Source organism: Mirounga angustirostris, unplaced genomic scaffold (assembly GCF_029215605.1).
Source record: "Mirounga angustirostris isolate CCGP_5_RB_7025 unplaced genomic scaffold, mMirAng1.0.hap1 SCAF_8, whole genome shotgun sequence".
Classification (NCBI taxonomy): domain Eukaryota; kingdom Metazoa; phylum Chordata; class Mammalia; order Carnivora; family Phocidae; genus Mirounga; species Mirounga angustirostris.
Window position 1 is genome coordinate 23,462,724 of NW_026991716.1, and position 23,156 is coordinate 23,485,879.

The following is a 23,156-nucleotide window of genomic DNA, read 5'->3' on the forward strand; positions in this document are numbered from 1 at the left end:
TGAAATCAGGGTGACGATCGCTTTCATTCTTGTAATCAACTGAGTTTGGTTTCACCATAGAAATTTGACCTCAGAATATCTGGGCTTGCTATGTATCTTGGTTTTCAGAGGGGAAGATATACAAATATTCTTACAAAATGAGTCCCTCGTTGGCTTAATCCTAAACGTGTTTAAAATGTTAAACGTTTTACCTTCGTGGACTCTATTAATATGGAACACTAACACTGATTTTTGGGGATTCCCTCTCCTCCCCTGACTCCACTGTAGCATTTCTTTATATGGTCCTTAATTGCATTGCTTTCTTTGTGAAGGATTTTTCTCTTTCTCCTTAACAATGAGATTCAGGTATAATAACTTGGAAGACTTTTTTCATAGGAAAAAGTTTTCGGAAGTATGTTAAAGATGGTTTATATCTATTATTTACTAATAGTGTGTAGGTTGGGATTTCAGAGTTCTAATTGTTTCTGCCTCTAGATTCTCATCTCTATGTATCTTTTCAAAAGTAGTATGAATTCATGAATTTATTCTTATATTTATGGTTTATTATATTCTCTGCCCCAGCCCCCATGAAGGCAAGGCCATGTGTCATTGTATCGATTGGCTCAAATGTTATTAAAATAACAAAAAATATTTAAAATAAAATTTAAAATTAAAATAGATGAACATAGTTATGTATGTACAACCCTATTTCAGATTTATTCTTGGAAATAAGTGCAAACCTGCAAGAGATCTCATCTTGGATATAAAGTAGAATGTACGTTAGGGCAAAAGAAGCCTAGCACACTGGCACCAGGAGGTAAAGTAACTTATGATGACTTAGTTCCCAATTGCCAAGCCAGGATATGAAATGAAATCTAACTCCTTTCTGTGCTCTTTCCTTACGCTGCTTCCCACAGAAATGTCATTTGTTTAGCATCTACTTATTGAGCACCCACCTACACAGCTCTTTGATATTCAAATGTGTTTTCAGTTAAAGGTAATGGAAAGAGCAATGGATGGGCATCCAGATATACCTTATTTTCCCCGGGTCTCTTCCTTAATGCTGAGTAGCTTATTGCTGAAAGCTCATAGGCAAATCCCAATTTCCTCAACCACAATATTATCTCCTTTGTCACCTCTGCTGTTTGATTCTAAAAAATTTCTTAATTTAAGTGTAATTGACATGTAATGTTTTATTAGTTTCAAATGTATACATAGTGATTTGACACTGCTCACCATGCCGTACGAGTGTGGTTGAGGGAGGATAGGTGGGGAGAATAGACGCTAAGTTGTTCAGGTTTGAAGCCACATTATGACTGGCTCAAATTTAGACTTGGGCAAACCCTTCAAATTTTTTAAAAAGAGCATAGTAAAAACAAAAACAAAACATTTCAGAAAATGATGCTGGCAAATTTCCTTTAAGATTTTCTCACCAATTCGCTTTCCCTTGCACAGTTACTACCAGTTCCGACCGCACTAGGAGGGATTTGTTAAGGATTCACCCAAAACTGTGTTGTAGTTTTGGAAGAATGGGGTTTAGGGAAGGCGGAGTTAAAATTAAGGCAAACATCCTGTACTACTTTAAATAAGTCAGCAAACGTTTATTAAAAGACAAACTTAAGTCCAGGTTTTCACTCTTCTGCTTTTCCTCCCAGAGTTTGGGAACCGCTGCACCGAAAACGTGCAGACACAGCTAGACCCGACCCGCGCGGGAGGGACAGTAAAGCGGCTGAACCCGCCGGCCGGAAGTCCCTGAACAGGCGGGGCCTCGGCGAGCACGCGCTTCCCGACCGTGGGCACTCCGTCCGCGCGCCCAGAGAAGCGCGCTCGTGCGTACGTACGTGCGTGCATGCGTGCGTCTGGCGAAAGGGGTGGGCGTGCCTGAGGGAGGCAGCGGCCCGCCGCCGCCGGCGGTAGGTTTTCTGTAGCTGCGGTTGTAGGTTGAGAGCTGGTTTTCTATGGTCAGTACATTTCCGTCGCGCCTGGCGGAGCCGCCCAGCCTTTGCGCTACTCCTTCGGGCCCTGAGCCCGCGCTCTTTTGCCCCTGTCAGTTTCGCCGCTCTTGCCACCTTTAGAGCTGAGGCGGTTTTCCGGAGCCGCAGGGCCGGCGCGACTACTAGTAAGTAGGTCCGAAATCCGCGGCCTGCGGCCGGGGGGACCTGGCACGCCTTGCTGACCGCCGCGAAAAGCCGAATTCAAAAAAAGCGGACGTTGACTCTCTTTTGCAGACAGGGAGCGTAAAACCCGCAACGCTTGGAGCCTCACTACCGAACAATACCAAAAAAGTGTTCTGGCCCGGAGACAAGGTTTTGAGAACAAGCATGCATTTTTGACTTTTTTTTTTTAACCATCTTTGCTTCCTTTTAAGTATTATTACTTTCGTGCAAGATACACACTCCAGGGGTAGTTTGAAAATGCTTTTGAATTATGTTCCTCCTATGGAAAGAGATTATTAACGTTTGGACCACCTAAGCTACATAGTCATCAATCCCGATAAGCTCTTATTTAGCTCATCCTAACGTAGGCTACAAACAAAATAAAGAGTATCATAAAATCCTTTGAAAAAAACTCCTGGTCCATGGAGAGTTCTCAGATGTCAGTTAAAAGAATGTAGATCGCCTTTTAGATAATACTTAAGGTTTTATCTAGTTTAGATCTAGATTTCGAATCCGTAGCTGGAAGACATTGAGACTGAATTTTCTTTTATTACTAATCAAGAACTTTGACTTTTGTTCCATGAAATTTAGTTTTTTGTTGTTTTAAAAACAGTTCTGAAGCATTCACGAAAATCTGGAAAATACAAAAAGCAAAAGAAAACAAACAAAACCACTTAGAGTTCTGTTGTCCAAACTGAACCAACATTAATATATTGGCTTGGTTTGACTTATTTCCATATGAAATACTAAGTTTTCTTGTACTCATGAGTAGAATGCGATAGTTGGCTTTTTCATGTAACACACCCATCTATTTTTACATAATTCTAGTTTCAGTAAACATTTTTATAACCAGGTGATGTCTCTTTTTTCCTTTGTTGGTGGATGTGTATGTCATTTCAGTTTTGCACTATTGTATATGACTATGATGAAGCGATATTTAGAATAGTATTTAGAACGTGACCATTCAAGGGGAGTTGACTTGGGCTTCACCACTCTACCAAGCAACTTATTTAACCTTTCTGAGCCTCATTTTACACATCAGTAACATGAGGGTAATAGTTCTCATCACAAGGGTTATTATGGGAATTAATTGAAATAATGAATGAAAATGCCTGGATCATATATTAGTAAATACCAACTATTTCTACATGTAAAGTTTTTTTCGATTTTTGTATTTTTAAATTTCTTTTGTTCTGATTTTTTTGGTAACATGCATGGTTTATTCCCAGATTTTGTATATGGTTAAATACTATCACCACACTGGGTCTAAGGGGTTTTATACATAGGCTTTTTATATATTTTACTATATAAATTATTCATAAAAACATAAGTTAGAAATACTTTTTTGCAATAAAAGTTATATTTGGCTATAATTTATAAATATTCATGTTTTATGGTAGGGCCTATTCTTTCTCACCTTTTATACATATATACATACATTGTTATTTTTAAGAATTGCATCATAAAGTGTTCAGTGTGAAGAGAGTACAGTGATTAAGGAGTAGGAAAAAAGCTGGAAAGGGAGGTTTTAGAATTTAGATTTCATTTCGAATTTATGGAATAAGTTCAGTGTTGAGGAATGACCTGATTTAATTTGTTTTGGAGGGTTCATTTGGCTGATGTATGGAGATAGACAGCAGGGCACCAGAAAGGGAAAGATGGAATCCAGTTAGGAGTGTAATTCAGTAATCCTCGTGAGTGATGGTGGTGGTTTCAACCAGGGTGGAAATGGAAAAAGTGCTGGATCCTGAATATATTTTGAAAGGACAAGCTATAGAATTCAATGATTCATTGGATGTGGGGTGCAAGAGACAGCAACTTAGAGGTTTGTGGCTTGAGCAATTGGATGGATGCAGTTGCTGCTTACAGAGATAGAGACTGAAGGAGGAACAGATTTTAAGTGGGGGGAAAGAAGAGTTCTGTTTTAGTCAGATCATACTTTGGAGTCTGTTAGATGTCTAATTGGAAGTGAGGTCTTAAAAACTTCAATTATTGTTGAGTTACTTGTTTCTCCTTTCACTTCTCTCATTAGATGCATTCATGTTTACAAACCTTTTCCATTTGGATTGACACCTTTATCATTACCAAATGTCCCTCCAGTAACTTTTTAAAAAATTTTAGTTTACTTTGTCTCATATTATACAACAATTCCAGCTGTCCAGTGGTTCATGCTGGCATGAGAGATCATTGTTGTAGTGTCTCCTATAGACAGCACATACTTGGATCTTTTTAGTCTAGTCTAATGATCTCTGCCTTTTGATTAGAATGCTTAATTCATTTGCATTCAATGTTATTGGTAAAGATGGATTTATGTCTGCCATGTTACTTTGTTTCCTATAGTCTAATGTGTTTTTTGTTCCTCTATCCCTCTTTTACTGCTTTATTTTGCATCAGGTGACTATTTCCTAATGGAGCAGTTACTTTCTTTAATGATTTTTGTTCACATTTTCTCCTCCTTTTTTTTAAGTTGAAGTATAATTAACATACAGTGTTATATTTGTTTCAGACATACTATATAATGATTCAGCAATTCTCTACATTATTCAGTGTTCATCATGATAGGTGTACTGTTAACCTCCTTGATCTATTTCACCCATCTGTCCACATCCCGTCTGGCAACCACCAGTTTTTCTCTGTATTTAAGGGTCTATTTTTTTGTCTCTTTTTTTCTTTATTTGTTTTGTTTCTTATATTTCGCATATGAATGAAATCATATGGTATTTGTCTTTGTCTCTCTGACTTATTTCACTTAACATTATACCCTCTAGGTCCATTCATGTTGTTGTGAGTGACAAGATCTCATCCTTTTATATGGCTGAATAATATTCCACTGTATATGTGTACCACATTGTCTTTATTCATCTATGGATGGACACTTGTGTTGCTTCCATATCTTGGCTATTGTAAATAATGATAGGGGTGCATGTATCTTTTTTTTTAAGATATATTTATTTTAGAGAGAGAGAGAGAAAGAGAAAGCATACATGTGTGGGAGGGGCAGAGTGAGAGAGTCTTAAAGCAGACTCCCCGCTGAGCGTGGAGCCTGGTGCTAGGCTTGATCTCAGCACCCATGAGATCATGACCTGAGCAGAAACCAAGAGTTGGATGCTTAACTGACTGAGCCACCCAGGCATCCCTGCATGTATCTTTTTTAAATTAGTGTTTTAATTTTCTTTGGATAAATACTCAGTAGTGGAATTACTGGATCATTCTATTTGTAATTTTTAATCTTAAGAGGAACCTCCTTAATGTTTTATACAGTGGCTGCAACAATATACATTCTCACCATCAGTGTGCAAAGGTTTCTTTTTCTCTACATCCTTGCCAACACTTATTATTTCTTGTCTATTTGATTCAAGCCATTCTAACAAGTGTAAGGTGATATCTCATTGTGGTTTTGATTTGCATTTTCCTAGTGATTAGTAATGTTGAGTATCTTTTCGTGTGTCTATTGGCCATTTGTGTGTCTTTTTTGGAAAAATATCTATTTAGGTGCTCTGCCCGTTTTTAATCAGATTATTTGTTCATTTGTTTTGGTGTTGAGTTGTTTGAGTTCTTTATATATTTTGGATATTAACTCCTTATCAGACATATCATTTGCAAATATCTTTTCCCATTCACTAGGTTGCCTTGTGACTTTGTTGATGGTTTCCTTTGCTGTGTAAAAGCTGTTTCTTTTGGTATAGTCTCAATAGTTTAATTTTGCTTTTTATTTCTGTTGCCTAAGAGACATATTTAGCAAAATTTTGTGATGGCTGATGTCAAAGAAATTACTGCCTGTGTTTTCTTCTAGGAGTTTTATGGCTTCATGTCTCACATTTAGGTCTTTAATCCATTTTGAGTTTATTTTTGTGTATGGTGTAAGATAGTGGTCCAGTTTCATTCTTTTGAATGTCCAGTTTTCCCAGCACCATTTGTTAAAGAGACTGTCTTTTCTCTGCTGTATATTCTTGTCTCCTTTGTCATAGATTAATTTACCGTATAAGCATGAGTTTATTCCTGGGCTCTTTTATTTTGTTTTACTGATCTATTTGTCTATTTTTGTGATAGTACCATACTGTTTTGATTACATAGCTTTGTAGTATAATTTGAAATCTGGAATTATGATACCTCCAGCTTTGTTCTTTCTCAAGGTTGCTCTGGTTATTCAGGACCATTTGTGTTTCCACACAAGTTTTAGTATTATTTGTTCTAGTTCTGTGAAAAATGCTGTTGGTATTTTGGTAGGGATTGCATTGAATCTATAGATTGCTTTGTGTGTTATGGACATTTTAACAATATTGGTTCTTACAATCCATGAGCATAGAATACCTTTCTTTTTATTTGTGTCATCTTTAATTTCTTTCATCAATGTTTTTTAGTTTTCAGAGTACAAGTCTTTCACCTCCTTGGTTAAGTTTATTCATAGGTGGTTTTTGTTTTTGTTTTCACTTTTTTAAAGCATTTTTTTAGTGGTTGCTTTAGGGCTTGCCATAAACATCTTAATTTACTAGACTCAGCTTTAGTTTTATGCTAACTTAATTGCAATGAGATTAAAAACCTCACTCTAATGTAGTTTTATTCCATTTCTCTGCATTTTTGTGGTATAATTGTTATACACATTGTATATATAGATGTTACAAACCCAACAATATATTGTTACAATGATTACTTTATATCTTTTAAAGAAGCTGAAAGAAAGAGAGCAAGTATATACATATTTATAGCTTTTGTTATATTGACCTTGACTTTTCTTTTTTAAGACTATACCAAAAGAAACAGCTTTTACACAGCAAAGGAAACCATCAACAAAATCACAAGGCAACCTAGTGAATGGGAAAAGATATTTGCAAATGATATGTCTGATAAGGAGTTAATATCCAAAATATATAAAGAACTCAAACAACTCAACACCAAAACAAATACGATTTTTAACCTCTACACCCAACGTGGGGCTCAAACTTACAACCTCATCAAGAGTCACATGCTCTACCAACTGAGGGAGCCAGGCACCCCTGACCTTGACCTTCTTATTTATGATTTCTGGTTCTCTTCATTTATTGTCTTTGTGAGTTCGTGTTACCATTCAGAGTAATTTCTTTAGCCCAGTACAGCTTTTCTCCTACCCACCTCCTTTAGCAAATATGTTATATTTCCATGTGTTAGAGGCTCAACAATACATTGTGATTTAATTTTTCGTTAAATTCATTTCATTCATTCATGAAATTTCATTTCACTAAAATTTTTAAAATTTAATAAATCTACCTTGAATTTAAAGCACTTTGTATTTAAAAAAATTTTAATTGCAGCAGTTTGTGAAATAGACATCTGTATGTACTGTATGCTATGCTCTTCAATAGGCTATGTTCTTCTTTGGCTATGTTTTTAAGTAGGTAAATGGATAAACTGTGGTACATCCATACAATGGAATGTGATACTATTGGAATACTATTCAGTGATAGAAATGAACTATCAAGCCATGAAAAGACATGGAGGAATCTTACGTGCACATTGCTAAGTGAAAGAAATCTTAGTATATGAAAGAAGTCATGGCATAGTATGATACTATAATGATGGATACACATCATTATATGTTTGTCCATACCTTTAGAATGTACAACACTGAGAGTGAAGCCTAATGTAAACTATGGACTTTAGTTAATAATTCATCAATTTTGGTTCATTAATTATAAAGACTGTACCACACCAATGCAAGATGTTAATGATAGGGGAAACTGAGGGTGGGAGGGAGAGAGAGTACAGTAGTCCTCCCCACCCCTTCATTCATGGTTTCACTTTCTACAGTTTCAGTTACCTATGGTCAACCACGGTTCAGAAACAGACAATCCTCCTTCTGATATATCTTCAGAAGGTCAGTTGTAGCCTAGCACTGTCACAATGCCTACATCATTCACTTCACTTCATCTCATCACATGGATATTTTATCATCAAATATCATCACAAGAAGAAGGGTGAGTACAGTACAATAAGGTATTTTGAGAGAGAGACCACATTCACATAGCTTTTATTATAATATATTGTAATTGTTAATTTCTTACTGTGTCTAATTTATGAATTAAGTTTTATCATAGGGGTGTATGTATGTATAGGAAAAAACAGTATATACAGGGTTCAGTACTATCTGAGGTTACAGGCATCCACTGTTGGGTCTTGGAACGTATTCTTTGCAGGTAAGGAGAAACTACTGTATATATTGATACTGTACTTTCTGTTCAGTTTCTCTGTAACCCTAAAATGCTCTAAAAAATAAATCTATAAAAAAAAAACCTCTCAGCTAGCAAATTTGTGAGATAGACCTGTATATGTTCTAAGTGTATCATTGTGTTACTGGGTGGAATCAGAGATAACTAGATGTCATTTCAGCAACATTATTCCCTCCACATTCATAATAGATTATTTTTAAAAGATTTTTATTTATCTATTTATTTATTTAGTTTTTATTTATGAGAGAGCGAGAGAGAGCACACGAGCAGGGGAGGGGCAGAGGGAGAAGGAGAGAATCTCAAGCAGACTCTGCACGGAGTGCAGAGCCCAACAGGGGGCTCAATCTCATGACTCTGAGATCATGACCTGAGCTGAAATCTAGAGTTGGACACTTAACCGACTGAGCAACCCAGGCACCGCACACGATAGATTATTTTTAAAATTTTATGCCTTGTAGTAAAGATTTAACATTAGCCCTTCGGTATGTTAATTATATCTCAATAAAACTGTGAGAACAAAAGAATTTAACACCAGTCATTTAAAATGCCTTCTCATACATTCATTTCTCTGTTTTTGTTTTTTTTTTTCTATTTGGTCTGTGTTGTTAATGAATTCAAATTTAAATTCAAGTAAATTTCATGTGATCCTGACAATTATCAGAGGAAAGCATAATGCTCAATCCTTTTTCTTCCCTAGGGAAGGACTTTGAAGCTCCAGTTGCAACTGGTTGAAATACTTTCATTAGATATAAGGTGCAAGATTTGCTAGTTTACCAGCAGCACAAAGAAAAACCTCAAGAACCACATTTTAATTTTCTTCTAAAGGATAGGTGGCATTACAGTTTTGAACTAGAAATAAATTTTGACTCAGATGAAACATCAACAATTTTAGAGTGTAGATTAGTCAGAAAACAAAGAAAATTTGAGAAAGATACCTTTTCTGTTATCAATGTAGAGTACGCCCAAACCTGAATTCTGTGTGCTGATTCTAACTGCAGGTGGTCAAAGCAACAGTCCTCATGTACCTACCCCACACACGTGAAGCAAGCACACTATTTGAAGAAGCTGGACAATTCCTGCTAAAGGGCTTTTCTCTCTGTGGCTAATATCCTCTGAGCTAAAATCAGGTTGGAAAGATAAAAGACCTAGTCTGAGTGCTTTACAACTGTTGGTTTATAAAGAGTTTATAGTATATAATCTCAAAACCTTGGTACAATTAAGTGTCCAAAGTAGTTTCCAAACAGAGAATTGAAAAAGGCAGAAAAGAAGGAAGAAATGACAAGAATTCACCTGTTAAAATGTTACGATGAAAGAAGCCTTCTATATAGCCTGATATCTTAGACCAAAGTGTACTTACACTGTGAATGTCAAAAGAGACTTTTTGGATTTGTCCATTTCTATTGTAATTGACAAATGACTGAATAGAACTCAAAGGGAGGACACCTAAAATTTCACATGCTGGTTGGAGTGCTTGATACGGAAAAAGTTTTCTTGACACAAAATGATTTGGGGGGCTGCATAGGAATCAGTCACCAAGAAAAGGAATCAGTCATCATAGTATTTTTTAGTGTCCAGAATGTTTAGCTTTCTGTGAAGCTGAACACGTACGTAATCACAGGAGACTTCTCATGATGATAACTTATTTAAATCTGCACAGTAATTTCACTGGTACGTTTAGAGCATTTCTTTTGGTTGTTATTGCTGTTCTTATTCATTCGTCTTCGATGATATCCGGCAAATTGTATTTTAGACACGAACAGTAATGGCACCTGCATGTGTTAGTGCAACCGTATGATTAGCGTCTTGTTGTTTGCATAATTTCAGGCAGTTTGATACAATTAGGTATAATCAAAGTGTGTAGGAGTAGAAAATGATTTTCTAGTGTATGTATTACATTGTCTCCTTTTAATCTATGTTTGAATATATGTCCCTAATCTTGTAGAGTTAAAGACATACCTCAATAGAGTTACAGTCTGTTTACTGTGAATTAAAACTGGTGAAGAATACGAGAATTGCTTGTACAGTTTGGTGCCACTTGATTTATACTAAGGTGCCAGCAGTTCTACCACCTTTGATTTTGTGCCATCAGTACAACATCAGCACAGCCAAAAGCAGACAGCATCTTGGTATTACAGGTATCCCCTGATTTTTGAAAGTTTGCATTATGCCACCTTGCATTTATGAAAGACCCACGTTATATTCTTTCCTCACTAACCGAAAGAAAGCCATAGAGGATTTCCACTTTTACATAAAGCAAAAATAGTGTTCAGCATCTGTTTTGCAGCGAACAGCTATACTCCCCAAGTAGGGCGGGCGGCACTGCCAAGCGCTTTCCCCAGGAACTATCCTCGCCATCTCAGTGCGGAGCCGCTATAGCTTTGAACTGTGTCTGTGAGCGTTTGTGCCTTATCTCAATTTATTTTGTGCATCCATTGGCAAGATGTGTTGCAAGGTATCAGAAAAGCCTAAGAGGGTTTTATTGGGTCTGGGAACGCTTAGAACCTTTTTTGTATAAATTAATGGTAATCGTTTCTTCGCTTTACCCCATTTTGCCTAATGGAAGGTTTCATAGGAACGCTCTGCTTTCAGATAATGAGGGATACCTGTATTATGAAAGTCATTTTGACATTGTCGACCCCCCATACAAGTTTTGGGAACCCCTAATGATTCATGGACCATACTTTGAGAACTACAATGATACTTAGAAAAGTTAATCAAATAGACAAAAGAGGGAGGGATGACTTTTGCCGTTACTGTTAATCCGAACACTGCACCGGTTACCAATGCCAGAAGACTCCAACTATATGGAGGATAGCAAAGCTCATCACTGTGCCAGCCCCCAGGAATAGAAGTCCAGACACTCCTGTCTACAGCATCTTCATGTCAGAGTCGCCAAGGAAAACAGAACACAGTCAAGCACTAGATGAAACAATGCTTTTACTCAAGTATAGAAGGGGCAGAACAAGATCAGCTCTAACAGTGTGCTTTGGTCCCCCTGGCCAGCAGGTCCCCTGGCAGCCAGTGCAGGACAAATGGCCTGCACCAACTCCGCGTATGCTGTGGGAGAAGGACGCCGACACCTCCCCTGTGGAGACTGAAATACTGAACGCTAGGGGCACGTCTGAGGGCCTTTGAGGTGCCCACTTCAGCAGAACAAAGGAGCACACAATGAGCCTGAAACAGGGATATATCTTCTTACACAAGGTGATAAGATCAACACAGGCTGTGTGGACTCTTTACCTTGGTAAGGAAGTGTTCCTGCCCACGGCCTGTTCTTATGTGGCTGAGTGGGGTAGAAGGACTGTGGGCATGAGACTGCCTTCCCAAAGGTCATGTCTTCCCTGCTGCTCCTCTTGAGCTAGCCTACGCTCTGTGCTTTACTTTCTTTTCTGTTAAATCGTTTTGTTTTAATGTATTCTGTAATGTTTTCTTGTTGAAATTATTATAAAATGTAATTATATAGATGTTTGCTTTTAAACTTTTTAAATTAGTAGGGAACTAGGCATAAGTTAAATTTTATAACCTAATAGCCATGAATCCAAACTAGTGAGGAAATGCTAGATAGCTATGTACTACGAATGTCCTCGAGACCAAAGAAAGCATAAAATCAAAGCTTCCGGGACATATGCCATTTTTATACACTGGGGAAGCATGTTGTCAGTTTCTGCCACTGCTTCCTCAGTTATTTTCCATCTATTTATAGTCTTCTGCCATTTCAACAAACTATTTGGAATCGATACTGCCTCCTTTTGGTGCTTATTAAACTGATGACTGACATCCTGTTGTAGATTATTAGTAGAAAATCTGATTCTTTTTTTTTTTAAGATTTTATTTATTTGATAGAGACAGTGAGAGAGGGAACACAAGCAGGGGGAGTGGGAGAAGGAGAAGCAGGCTTCTCGCTGAGCAGGGAGCCTGATGCGGGGCTCGATCCCAGGACCGTGGGATCGTGACCTGAGCCGAAGGCAGACGCTTAACGACCGAGCCACCCAGGCGCCCCAAAAATCTGATTCTTATTAGTAAAGAGTCTGATAGATTATCAGTGAAGAGATCTGCTACAGAGTTGGATTAGTCCTACAAGGGAACTATTTCTGTACTTTCCCTGTATCTTGAAAGAGATACTGGCTACCTGACTCTGCTTTTTCAGTTGAGAGCTCCTTCCTCTTTTGGTAGCAACTTTGGTGTTCTCTCTGGAAGGAAGTCCACTATTTCCTTTGGTTGGTTGATTGGCACTGCCCCGTTTTAAGTCCTAGGTAGTATTTTGGGGGAAATTGGAATTGCTTTGTATTAAATGTCCTAATGTGTACAGAGATTAACCCAAAGATTGGGATGACACCAAAATAAAAAGCTTTTGCACAGTAAAGGAAACCATCAACAAAACGAGAAGGCATCCTACTGAATAAGAGAAGATACTTGCAAGTGATATATTCAATAAGGGGTTAATATTCAAAATATATAAATAACTGCTATAACTCAACATCAAATAATCCCATTAAAAGTAGTAAGAGGACATGGATAGATATTTTCCAAAGAAGACATACAGATGGCCAAGAGATACATGAAAACATGCTCAACATCACTAATCATCAAGGAAATGCAAATCAAAACCACAATGAGATATCACCTCGCATCAGTCAAAATAGGTATTATAAAAAAGACAAGAAATAAGTTTGGCAAGGATGTGGAAACAAAGGAACCCTTGTGCACTGCTTATGGGAGTGTAAATTGGTGCAACCACTGTGGAAAACAATATGAAGATTCCTTAAAAATTAAAAAAGAAATATCATATGATCTAATAATTCCACTACTGGTATTTACCCAAAGGAAAAAAAGAACCCACTAATTCAAAAAGATATGTGCGCCCTTATGTTCATGTAGCATTATTTATAATAGCTAAGATATGGAAGCAACCCAAGTGTCCATCAATAGATGAATGGCTGAAGATGGTACAGTATGTATATACATAATGGAATATTACTCAACCATAAAAAGTGAGATCTTGCCATTGTGACAAGATGGGTAGACCTAGAAGTTATTATGCAAGTGAAATAAGTCAGACAGAGAAAAATATATGCCATATGATTTCCCTTATATGTAGAATCTGAAAAACAAATGAGCAAACAAATGGAAATAGACTCATAAATGCAGAGAACAAACTAGTGGTTGCCAGAGGGGAGGGGATGGAGGGAAGGGCTAAATAGGTAAATGGGAGTAAGAGGTACAAACTTTCAGTTATAAATAAGTCACAGAGATGAAAAGTACAGCATTGGGAGTATAGCCAATATTATTGTAATAACGTTGTATGGTGACAGATGGTAACTACACTTACTGTGGTGATCATTGTGTTAATGTATAAAATTGTTGAATCACTATGTTGTGCACCTGAAATGAACATTGTATGCCAACTATACTTCAATACTAGAAACTTTTTTAAAAGCATATAGTGTATAAGAATGGCTTGTAAACTCTAAAATGATATATACCGGAAGGTGCCAGTGAGATCACTTCTAATTTTTAGGTACACATAAGTTCATTCATTTTTCCAGGAACAAAATTTATAAATGTCAGTTTTACTTGGATATTCTGAGTGGTTCCTCTTAATTACACAATACATTGAAAAGTACATTGTAATCTATAAGGGTATATACAAATACTAGTTACTGAAAGTTACCAAAGTAAAAGAGAAAGAGATGAGAGCAGGGGTAAAACACTTGGATGAAGAGGAGACTACCTTAAACAGAAATATGAGGTCAGTATGAATATGAAAGGATGATTTTTATATTTGAGGCTGGATTTCCATCTTTCAGTGTTATACCCTTTTATAAATTGTAACTTTATTCTTGTGCTTTTTTCATCTATAAAGGACTTAGTTTGATATATTGATCTTATTATCGTCAGCATATATTGATCTGTAAGTATATAGATGCAGGTTTAAATGATATCTGTAGTCACTAAAATTCATAGAATTAAAATAACATTTCAGATTAGTCTTCACAAACATTTTGAAGATTATAGATAATCTGTATACTCCCGTGCTTTTTTTAGACAGATAAAATTTTACCTGAGATTCTCAAGCATTTCAGTGCTCATGCCTACAATTTCTATTCACATTTGCACACTGAATGTGAAGGAAACAAAATAACAGCAACATACGTAAGTGGCTTGCTATTAGGAGATAAGCTAGGAAATATAGAACATTATAAAGTGAAAAATAGGTTATCTATATTTCTCCCACCAAGACATTGTCCTACTAACATTTGGTAACTTTTCTTCCAGTTCCATTTTTTTGGCATTTTCCTTAATTTTTTTTCTTTTTTTTTTTTAGATCTAATGTGACACTTTTGTAGGTTATTTTTCATCATTTAAAATTTAGGCAGAACCTGGGGAGCCTGGGTGGCTCAGTCAGTTAAGCGTCTGACTCTTGAGTTTGGCTCAGGTCATGATCTCAGGGTCATGAGGTCAAGCCCCACATCCAGCTCTGGGCTCAGCGGGGAATATGCTTGAGATTCTCTCTCCTTCTCCCTCTGACCCTCCCCTCACTTGCATGTGGGCACATGCTCTCTCTTTATTTGTAAATCTTTTTTTTTAATTTTTTTAATTCTTATGTTAATCCCCATACATTACATCATTAGTTTTAGATGTAGTGGTCCATGATTCATTGTTTGTGCATAACACCCAGTCCTCAATACCCATCACCAGGCTAACCGATCCTCCCACCACCCTCCCCTCTAGAACCCTCAGTTTGTTTTTCAGAGTCCATCGTCTCTCATGGTTCGTCTACTCCTCCGATTTCCCCCCGTTCATTCTTCCCCTCCTGCTACCTTCTTCTTCTTCTTTTTTTTCTTAACATATATTGCATTATTTGTTTCAGAGGTACAGATCTGAGATTCAACAGTCTTGCACAATTCACAGCACTTACCAGAGCACATACCCTCCCCAGTGTCTATCACCCAGTCACCCCCTCCCTCCCACCTCACCCCCCACTCCAGCAACCCTCAGTTTGTTTCCTGAGATGAAGAATTCCTCATATCAGTGAGGTCATATGATACATGTCTTTCTCTGACTTATTTCGCTCAACATAATACCCTCCAGTTCCATCCACGTCATTACAAATGGCAAGATCTCATTCCTTTTGATGGCTGCATAATATTCCATTGTATATATATACCACTTCTTCTTTATCCATTCATCTGTCGATGGACATCTTGGCTCTTTCCACAGTTTGGCTATTGTGGACATTGCTGCTATAAACATCGGGGTGCACGTACCCTTTCGGATCCCTACTTTTGTATCTTTGGGGTAAATACCCAGTAGTGCAATTGCTGGATCATATGGTAGCTCTATTTTCAACTTTTTGAGGAACCTCCATACTGTTTTCCAGAGTGACTGCACCAGCTTGCGTTCCCACCAACAGTGTAGGAGGGTTCCCCTTTCTCCGCATCCCCGCCAACATCTGTCGTTTCCTGACTTGTTAATTTTAGCCACTCTGACTGGTGTGGGGTGGCATCTCATTGAGGTTTTGATTTGGATTTCCCTGATGCTGAGCGATATTGAGCACTTTTTCATGTGTCTGTTGGCCATTTGGATGTCTTCTTTGGAAAAATGTCTGTTCATGTCTTCTGCCCATTTCTTGATTGGATTCTTTGTTCTTTGGGTGTTGAGTTTGAAGAGTTCTTTATAGATTTTGGATACTAGCCCTTTATCTGATATGTCATTTGCAAATATCTTCTCCCATTCTGTTGGTTGTCTTTTGGTTTTGTTGACTGTTTCCTTTGCTTTGCAAAAGCTTTTTATCTTGATGAAGTCCCAAGAGTTCATTTATGCCCTTGCTTCCCTTGCCTTTGGCGATGTTTCTAGGAAGAAGTTGCTGTGGCTGAGGTCGAAGAGGTTGCTGCCTGTGTTCTCCTTTAGGATTTTGATGGACTCCTGTCTCACATTGAGGTCTTTCAACCATTTGGAGTCTATTTTTGTGTGTGGTGTAAGGAAATGGTCCAGTTTCATTCTTCTGCATGTGGCTATCCAATTTTCCCAACACCATTTGTTGAAGAGACTGTCTTTGTTCCATTGGACATTCTTTCCTGCTTTGTCGAAGATTAGTTGACCATAGAGTTGAGGGTCCATTTCTGGGCTCTCTATTCTGTTCCACTGATCTATGTGTTTGTTTTTGTGCCAGTACCATACTGTCTTGATGATGACAGCTTTGTAATAGAGCTGGAAGTCTGGAATTGTGATGCCACCAGCTTTCCTTTTCTTTTTCAACGTTCCTCTGGCTATGCGGGGTCTTTTCTGGTTCCATATGAATTTTAGGATTATTTGTTCCATTTCTTTGAAAAAAGTGGATGGTATTTTGATGGGGATTGCATTGAATGTGTAGATTGCTCTGGGTAGCATTGACATCTTCACAATATTTGTTCTTCCAATCCATGAGCATGGAACGTTTTTCCATTTCTTTGTGCCTTCCTCAATTTCTTTCATGAGTATTTTATAGTTTTCTGAGTACAGATCCTTTGCCTCTTTGGTTAGATTTATGCCTTGGTATCTTATTGTTTTGGGTGCAATTGTAAATGGGATCGACTCCTTAATTTATCTTTCTTCTGTCCTGTTGTTGGTGTATAGGAATGCCACTGATTTCTGTGCATTGATTTTATATCCTGCCACTTTACTGAATTCCTGTATGAGTTCTAGCAGTTTTGGGGTGGAGTCTTTGGGGTTTTCCACATAAAGTATCATATCATCTGCAAAGAGTGAGAGTTTGACTTCTTCTTTGCCGATTTGGATGCCTTTGATTTCTTTTTGTTGTCTGATTGCTGTGGCTAGGACTTCCAATACTATGTTGAATAGCAGTGGTGATAGTGGACATCCCTGCCGCGTTCCTGACCTTAGGGGGAAAGCTCTCAGTTTTTCCCATTGAGAATGATATTTGCTATAGGTTTTTCATAGATGGCTTTTATGATATTGAGGTATGTACCCTCTATGCCTATACTCTGAAGAGTTTTGATCAAGAAAGGATGCTGTACTTTGTCAAATGCTTTTTCTGCATCTATTGAGAGGATCATATGATTCTTGTTCTTTCTTTTGTTGATGAATTGTATCACGTTGATTGATTGCAGATGTTGAACCAACCTTGCAGCCCAGGGATAAATCCCACTTGGTCGTGGTGAATAATCCTTTTAATGTACTGTTGGATCCTATTGGCTAGTATTTTGGTTAGAATTTTTGCATCCATGTTCATCAGGGATATTGGTCTGTAATTCTCCTTTTTGATGGGGTCTTTGTCTCGTTTTGGGATCAAGGTAATGCTGGCCTCATAAAATGAGTTTGGAAGTTTTCCTTCCATTTCTATTTTTTGGAACAGTTTCAGAAGAATAGGTATTAATTCTTCTTGAAATGTTTGGTAGAATTCCCCTGGGAAGCCATCTGGCCTTGGGCTTTTGTTTTTTGGGAGATTTTTGATGACTGCTTCAATTTCCTTAGTGGTTATAGGTCTGTTCAGGTTTTCTATTTCATCCTGGTTCAGTTTTGGTAGTTGATAGATCTCTAGGAATGCCTCCATTTCTTCCAGGTTATCTAATTTGCTGGCATAGAGTTGCTCATAATATGTTCTTATAATTGTTTGTATTTCTTTGGTGTTGGTTGTGATCTCTCCTCTTTCATTCATGATTTTGTTGATTTGGGTCATTTCTCTTTTCTTTTTGGTAAGTCTGGCCAGAGGTTTATCAATCTTGTTAATTCTTTCAAAGAACCAGCTCCTAGTTTCGTTGATCTGTTCTACTGTTCTTTTAGTTTCTATTTCATTGATTTCTGCTCTGATCTTTTTTATTTCTCTTCTCCTGCTGGGCTTAGGCTTTATTTGCTGTTCTTTCTCCAGCTCCTTGAGGTGTAGGGTTAGGTTGTGTACTTGAGACCTTTCTTGTTTCTTGAGAAAGGCTTGTATTGCTATATACTTTCTTCTTAGGACTGCCTTTGCTGCATCCCAAAGATTTTGAATAGTTGTGTTTTCATTTTCATTGGTTTCCATGAATTTTTTTAATTCTTCTTTAATTTCCTGGTTGACCCATTCATTCTTTAGTAGGATGCTCTTTAGCCTCCATGTATTTGAGTTCTTTCCGACTTTCCTCTTGTGATTGAGTTCTAGTTTCAAAGCATTGTGGTCTGAAAATAGGCAGGGAATGATCCCAATCTTTCGGTACCGGTTGAGACCTGATTTATGACCTAGGATGTGATCTATTCTGGAGAATGTTCCATGGGCACTAGAGAAGAATGTGTATTCCGTTGCTTTGGGATGGAATGTTCTGAATATGTCTGTGAAGTCCATTTGGTCCAGTGTGTCATTTAAAGTCTTTATTTCCTTGTTGATCTTTTGCTTAGACGATCTGTCCATTTCAGTGAGGGGGGTGTTAAAGTCCCCCACTATTATTGTATTGTTGTCAATGTGTTTCTTTGCTTTTGTTATTAATTGCCTTATATAATTGGCTGCTCCCATGTTAGGGGCATAGATATTTATAATTGTTAGATTGTCTTGTGGATAGACCCTTTAAGTAGGATATAGTGTCCTTCCTCATCTCTTATTACAGTCTTTGGTTTAAAATCTAATTTGTCTGATATAAGGATTGCCACCCCAGCTTTCTTTTGGTGTCCATTAGCATGGTAAATGGTTTTCCACCCCCTCACTTTCAATCTGGGGGTGTCTTTGGTTCTAAAATGAGTCTCTTGCAGACAGCATATCGATGGGTCTTGTTTTTTAATCCAGTCTGATAGCCTGTGTCTTTTGATTGGGGCATTTAGCCCATTTACATTCAGGGTAACTATTGAAAGATAGGAATTTAGTGCCATTGTATTGCCTGTAAGGTGACTGTTACTGTATATTGTCTGTGTTCCTTTCTGGTCTATGTTGCTTTTAGGCTCTCTCTTTGCTTAGAGGACCCCTTTCAAGATTTCTTGTAGGGCTGGTTTTGTGTTTGGAAATTCCTTTAGTTTTTGTTTGTCCTGGAAGCTTTTTATCTCTCCTTCAATTTTCAATGACAGCCTAGGTGGATAGAGTATTCTTGGCTGACTATTTTTCTCATTTAGTGCTCTGAATATATCCTGCCAGTCCTTTCTGGCCTGCCAGGTCTCTGTGGATAGGTCTGTTGCCAATCTAATGTTTCTACCCTTGTAGGTTACAGATCTCTTCTCCCGAGCTGCTTTCAGGATTTTCTCTTTGTCTATGAGACTCATAAGTTTTACTATTAGATGTATGGTTGTTGACCTATTTTTATTGATTTTGAGAGGAGTTCTCTGTGCTTCCTGTATTTTGATGCCTATTTCCTTCCCTAAATTAGGGAAATTCTCTGCTATAATTTGCTCCATTATACTTTCTGCCCCTCTCTCTCTTTCTTCTTCTTCTGGGACCCCAATTATTCTCATGTTTCATCTTATGGTATCACTTATCTCTCGAATTCTGCCCTCATGATCCAGTAGTTGTTTATCTCTCTTTTTCTCAGCTTCTTTATTTTCCATCATTTGGTCTTCTATATTACTGATTCTCTCTTCTGCCTCATTTATTCTAGCAGTTAGTGCCCCCATATTTGATTGCACCTCATTAATAGCCTTTTTGATTTCAACTTGGTTAGATTTTAGTTCTTTTACTTCTCTAGAAAGGGTTTCTCTAATAACTTCCATGCTTTTCTCAAGCCCAGCTAGTATCTTTAAAGTGATGATCTGAACTGTAGATCTGATATCGTACTAATGTTCGTATTGAGTAGGTCTCTGGCAGTCAGTACTACCTCTTGTTCTTTTTGTTGAGGTGATTTTTTCTGTCTTGTCATTTTGTCCAGAGGAGAATAGATTAATGAGAGAACAAAATGCTAGCAAAGTAACAACGTCCCCAGAAAATATACTCTAAACAAATCAGAAAAGACCTGAAACAGTGGGAAAAGAAAGGGAAAGAGAGAAAAAAGAAAAAGAAAAAGATAAAGATAAAAACAAACAAAAACAGAACAAAAGAAAACAACAACAACAAAAAAACCAGAATGTGATCAAGTATGATCAGGCTGGTATATAGATCAGTGCCACACACTAGATTTTGGGTGTATTTTGATCTGTTAGAAGAAAGTGCCTCCCAAAATTTTAAAGAAAGAAAAACTTATATGTGTACAAAAATAAGGGTTGATATGATGAAGGGATGGAAAATGACTGTAAAGATGGAAATTGTAAAAAATTTTATAAAAGGAATTGATAAGAAGTTGTTTGAAAAAAGAAAGAAGAGGATTTAAAAAAAGAAAAAAGAAAAAAAAGGGAGAGAATGTGATCAGGCGGGGGAGTAGAAAAAAACCATACACTAGAGATTTAGGATATATTTTGATCTGTTTGAAGAAACTATCTCAATATTTTAAAGAGAGAACAACTTATATATATATGCCAAAAATACAGGTAACTACTATGAAGGGATAGAATATGACTCTAAAAATGAAAAATAAAAATGTTTTTTTAAAAAAGGGATTGATAAGATGTTGGTTGAAAAAGGGAAAAAGAAAAATTCAAAAAAAAAAGACAGTTAAAAAAAAATTAACTTTGAAAGACTAAAGAATCATGGTAAAAAAAGCCATGAATTCTATGTGCAGTATTCCCCTAGCGCTGGAGTTCTGCCGTTCTCATTGATCGGTAAACTTGGTCTTGGCTGACTGTTCTCGCTGATCTTCTGGGGGAGGGGCCTGTTGCCGTGGTTTCCAAATGTCTCTGCCGGAGGCGGAAGTGCCCCGCCCTTACCCGGTCCGCACTAAGTGATCTGCTCGTGTTTGCTCTCTGGGGCTTTTGTTCCCTGCGAGCTTTCCGTACAGCTTTGGGGACAGAGAGTGAAAATGGCGGCCTCCCAATCTCCGCCCCGGAGGAGCCGAGAACTCGGGGCCCGCTCCTCAGTGAGCCCCCAGAGAAAAGCCGTCAGTCACTCCCGTCTCCCGTCTCCGGCCACACTCCGTGCTCACCCGGCCTGTGACCGCGCGTTTCTATCTCTGGCACCTGACCCCGGGTGGAGTCTCCAAACCCAGCAGATCCCTGCGGTGCACTCCCGCACCACTCCTCCTGGGGGAGGAAGGGGAGTCTCCCCGGATCTGCCGCTTGTTGGGTCCCTGCTGGAGGAGCAGTGGCCCGACTGTGCCGTGGATCATGGTTTATGTCAACCCCGAGCTGAGAGCCCGCGCCTGGGCTCCGCCTCTGCAGCCGGCTTCCCCGATCCGATACCTGGGAGCTCTGCTGCCCTCAGGCACCCCCGGTCTTTCTGTGACCCCAAGGGTCCTGAGACCACACTGTCCCGGAGGGTTCCACCCCCCGCTTAGCCACCAGAGTGATGTCCCTCAGCGGAGCAGACTTTTAAAAGCTCCGATTTTGTGCTCCGCGGCTCTATCACTTGCCAGAAGCGGCCGACGGAGGCCCCTCCCCCGCCGTCTATCCTCCCGAATATCGCCTCGGATTCACTTCTCCGCACGTCCTACCTTCCAGAAAGTGGTCGCTTTTCTGTTCAGAGAGTTGTTGCTCTTCTTTTCTTCGCTCTCCTGTTGAGTTTGTAGGTGTTCAGAATGGTTTGATCCCTATCCAGCTGAATTCCTGAGAGGAGACGAAATCCAGGTCTCCTACTCCTCCACCATCTTGCTCCGCCCCCCTCCATTTTTTTAAATCTGTTACAACACATACAGTTTGTTATGCAAGAAATGTATTTTCAGTGAAGGAAACTTTTTTTCTTTGATGTTTTGTTTTAGGCATAGTGTAATTTTAGCTTGTCCAGGTGATTTTTTTGTTACAGTGCGAGATAAGATTCTTTTTATTTTTTTCTCTCATGACTATCCAGTTGTTCCAACACTATTAAATTACCTTGGTCCTTGTGCTGAGAAATCAAATGGATATATTTGTATGGGTATGTTTTTGGACTATCCATTCTGTTCCAGTGATCAGTGTGTCTGTTCTTACACCAAAACTTCACAGTCTTAATTACTGTAGCTTTATGGCATGTTTTTTTTAAAGATGTATTTTTATTTTAGAGATGGAGTGGGGGAGGGGCAGAGGGTGTGGAGGATCGATCACGACTTTGAGATCACGACCTGACCTGAAACCAGGAGTTGGATACTTAACCAACTATGCCACTCAGGTGCCCCACTTTATAGCAAGTTTTGCAATCAGGTAGTGTAAGTCCTTCAACTTTGTGTTTTTTCCAAATTGCCTGACTATTCTGGGTCCTTCCATTTCTATTTCCATATGAATTTTAGAATTTGTCAATTTTTAGTTTTCTGAATAACTATTTCTCCTTTATTTTTTAACAGTTTTTAAAATTGTGGTAATATATACATACCATGATATTTATCATCTTAACCATTTGTAAATGTACAACTCAGTGGCATTAATTGCATCCACAGTGCTGTGTACTCATCACTACCAATTATACACAAACGCTTTTCATCATCTCCAACCTTTTATTGTCAACATAAACTGTATTCCCATTAAACAATAGCTCTTCCTTTTCTCCTTCCCCATGCCTTAGTGTAACCTTTATTCTGCTATTTGTCTCTATGATTTGCTTATTCTAGCTACCTCAAATAAGTAAAATCATACAATATTTGTCCTTCTGGGTCTTGTTTATTTTAGTTAGCATAGTATCTTTGAGGTCTGTCCATGTTTTCATTCACCCTTATGGATGAAGAGTATTCCTTTGTGTGTATGTACGCCACAGTTTATTTATCCATTTATTCATTGATGGATGCTTGGGCTGCTTCCATAATTTGACTATTGTAAATAATGCTGCAATAAACATAGGGGCACATATATCCTTTCGAGTTAGTGTTTTTTGTAT

General features: G+C 38.1%; 1 long non-coding RNA gene and 1 pseudogene across 2 annotated transcripts; both read left to right on the forward strand.

Annotated features, from left to right (window-relative positions):
* Window positions 1–23,156, forward strand: part of LOC123837500 (tigger transposable element-derived protein 1-like) — a 243,167-nt pseudogene that overhangs the window by 200,587 nt on the left and 19,424 nt on the right.
* LOC129045568 (uncharacterized) lies at window positions 653–11,802 on the forward strand. 2 transcript variants are annotated; one of them, XR_010413525.1, is made up of 3 exons: window positions 653–7,182; window positions 7,920–8,086; window positions 9,036–11,802. It is a non-coding gene; the product is annotated as an uncharacterized LOC129045568 (long non-coding RNA). The 2 variants fall into 2 exon arrangements; XR_010413524.1 differs by having other exon boundaries at window positions 653–8,086.